This window comes from Meriones unguiculatus (assembly GCF_030254825.1).
Source record: "Meriones unguiculatus strain TT.TT164.6M chromosome Y unlocalized genomic scaffold, Bangor_MerUng_6.1 ChrY_unordered_Scaffold_25, whole genome shotgun sequence".
NCBI lineage: Eukaryota > Metazoa > Chordata > Mammalia > Rodentia > Muridae > Meriones > Meriones unguiculatus.
In genome coordinates this window covers 23,988,007-23,991,447 of record NW_026843710.1, presented here as the reverse complement: position 1 = coordinate 23,991,447, position 3,441 = coordinate 23,988,007, and the positions used below count along the sequence as shown (strand labels likewise).

At 39.9% G+C, this 3,441-nt stretch overlaps 1 non-coding gene across 1 annotated transcript; it reads left to right on the top strand.

The window, feature by feature from the left end:
* The first annotated feature begins 2,779 nt into the window (after positions 1–2,779).
* Positions 2,780–2,887, top strand: LOC132651844 (U6 spliceosomal RNA). The gene has a single exon (XR_009589403.1). It is a non-coding gene; the product is annotated as a U6 spliceosomal RNA (small nuclear RNA).
* Positions 2,888–3,441: the final 554 nt, after the last annotated feature.

The window sequence follows — 3,441 nt, the reverse complement described above, 5'->3', positions numbered from 1 at the left end:
ACTGACTGAAGACCTATCTGTGCATTTAACAAGTAATAATTGTATCTGTGATAATGTGAAAATCACATGTCAAGGATACCTGACCTTATTAATGACCACTTGAAAGAAATATGTGACACTTTCTTGGCCATAGTAACTGTCATCTCTAGTTTGGGTTTCTCAAGCAGGCTGTCCACTTGGCCCTTTTAATAACTGGCTCCTGAAACTCTTACTGGCCTTCACCTGTTGCATGACATCATTCTCCATATTAGCCAATCAGAACCTGAGAGAATCTTGAGGTTTCATGGAGATAAATAAACAAACTTTTCCCAGTGTCCAGTATCTGTGCACATGCAAAATTTTCTTGTGAAACCCAACAAGCCTTTATCTCATCCCTTTATCTAGATCCCACATCTTTATTCCTTTTTATCTCTGTGACATTGTCAGGTGGGAAATGAAACTTTAATGTTTATTTAATTGGACAGCTTCCTAAGTAGGGAAGCTTCAAAATGATGTGGGACTAAGGGGAATGTACCAATGAAAAGGTGGTATCCTACTGTGGTTTTGGATCTGAAATATCCTAGGTTGAAACTTTGTACTGAGCAGTTACTCCTATACTAAGAATGTGAACCTTCACATTCTTACTGATATAAAAGCCTGATAGGGTCTATGGTTCCCTGTGGTACTGAGTCCTTAAGAGTGGGGAAAGAGAAGGAAACCAGACAATTCCTGTGATTGGTTAGGCTGAAACAGAGAAAGATCGGTGTATGTGAAAGTAGAAATTAGGGGAAATAAACTATTTGACAGCTGAGGCACAATAGTGTTGCCAACCCTCTATGAGAAGGGTTGCCTTGGCCGACCTGGCTTGATCAGCAGTTGTGTCTTAATCAGTGGTCAGTGATAAATCCTCCTGGTCCTGGGGTTTAATGTTAAACCTGGGCCTTTGGGATAGAAAAATGGGTTGTATTATATGCCTAGGACACAAGAGCAGCTGTGTTGCCTGCTGTGGTCCTCCAAACAAACACTCTAAACAGTCTTAGTGCCAGAACTGCTGGTTCAGAGATGCCACCTCAACTCATATGATCTGGAGGTAGCTGGTTCATGCCCAGGAGGCTCTGCTATATAAAGAGTTCCTTGAAAGCATGCCTTACAAAGTCAAACTCTCCCCTCCTTTAGTGGAATCTTTTCTTCATGTTAAAAGTCATTGTAAAGTTATCACCATGTTATTTTTATTGCTTATGCGGGAATTTCATATAATATATATTACACTCCATTTCCATTGCTCCCACATTCAAATTCTTACCCATGTGTCACAATATTTTTTTCCTTAAAATACATCATTTTAATTATGTGTTTTTCATATACTTATTTGAACTTTATCAGTCTCAATGCCAAGTTCCTTAAAGAAAACTGTTCATCCTTGCCGTATCCTGGCACCAACCCCAAGAAGAAGCCATCAGTCCTGAAGAGCTCTATACTTTATCACCTTGATCACAGTGTCTCTTATGTATTTATTTATTAAGATTTATTCACTTTGTTATCCCCTACCTCTTTTCCTTCCAGTCACAACCAGGCTCCTCCTTCTACCCCTATGCTATTTCTCTAGTTCCAGGATCTACCACCCCATTTTCTCTGACACTAGTTTATCAGGTCTCTCAAGGCTGGCTGCATCATCTTCTTCTATGGCCTGATGCTCAGGGCATTGTTCTCCTGTGTCCTCAATTTCCTCTTCTTATGACACTCTTCCTTCCTCCTCTCCTGCAGGGTTAGCAGAGAACTGAGGGGAGCTAGAATTTCATAGGGAAATTTCATTCAGTGTTAGGTGTTTAAGGGTTTCTCTCTGCATAGTATCTGACTGTGCGTCTCTGTATCGAATTCCATTTGAGTAGAATAAAGAATCTCCGTGGATCCAAGAACATGGCACTGATGTGGGGGGCAGAAAGCAACACTTTTTAATTGGACAGCTGCTTAAATAAGGAAGTTTCAAAGGGATGTAGGATTAAGGGGAATGTACTGAATGATAAGGTGATCTCTTTCTGTGGTCTTGGCTCTGAAATTTCCTAGGTTGTAACTTTGAACTGAGCAGTTACTGGCATACTCACTAAATGTACCTTCACATTCTTACTGATATAATAGGCTGACAGGGTCTAGGGCTCACTGGTGGATTGAGTCTTTAAAAGCTGGTAAAAGACAAGGCAACCTGATAGTCCTGCTGGCTAGTTTATCAGGGTCTACCTGAAAGAGGGAGTGTATATTGGGGACGGAGACACAAAGAATGGAGACAAGACAGTTTCCTGTTCAAGTCTCATTTTACTGAATGTGCAAACAACACTTATAAAGCAAAGTACAAGCAAGTATTTTTTTTTACATTAGCAACACATTTATGCCACCTGGCATGGCATCCAGGAATTTACTCAAAGTTACAGCAAGTTTGTGCTCTTTTCCCATGGTTGCAGGGAACTTGCTATCTACTTCTCAGGCTCAGAACACCCCACTTGCAGAGAGATGGCCAAAGACATTCTCTGAAACATTGAACTTAGATAAGACCTGCATCTGCCATGACTAAGAGACAGAATTCCAATTACCAAATTGCTTCAGTTTTCCGTTCTTTGTTTAATGGATAGCCTGTCTTATTTTGGCTAAATGGGCATTTTTCCTTATTCATCATGTAGGTTGCATCTGACTTTTATGACCCTTTGTCTTAGGTTGGAAAAACCACAATTTTACTCTGACCCATCATTGACTTACCTCCATATCAAATGGGGTTGTTAGAGATCTTTAATTTAAATTTATGCAACTCGTGCTCGCTTCGGCAGCACATATACTAAAATTGGAACGATTACAGAGAAGATTAGCATGGCCCCTGCGCAAGGATGACACGCAAATTCGTGAAGCATTCCATATTTAAAAAAAAAAAAATATGCAACTCTACTTGCATGCACTGAAGTTGTTTGAAGAAGGAACTGTAACACACAAGGAAGGCAGGCACAGGCTCATACCTGCCAGGCCCCCAAGTGTCAGTCCCCACTTCAGCACAGAGTCGAAAGATGGAAAGCGCCTCCTAAGGCTACTAAATCTATCCCATGCTGTATTGGACAATTCTAACCTAGGTTTCTATGTCATGTATCTTCCCTTCTCATCATTAACATGTCCAATGAGAAGTTTTTGCAAGACAAAAAACCGGCAAGGTGATTCTGAACCTGAGTCAAATTAAATTCCATTTCATCATACCAAGAATCAGAAATCCTAACAGGAATCATAACAAAAGCAGGTTGCTTAACAACTAATACTGAAGAAGCATTATTATCAACACTAACACAGTTAGTAAGATTGTAATATACACATTCATTTGAATAGGTATCATTGTTCTAAAATGTCTTACTACAATGTTTCCAATGAGCAGTAAATAAGGAGGATCAACACAAGCCAAAACAGAAGTATAGTTGATTAATTTAGCAAAGC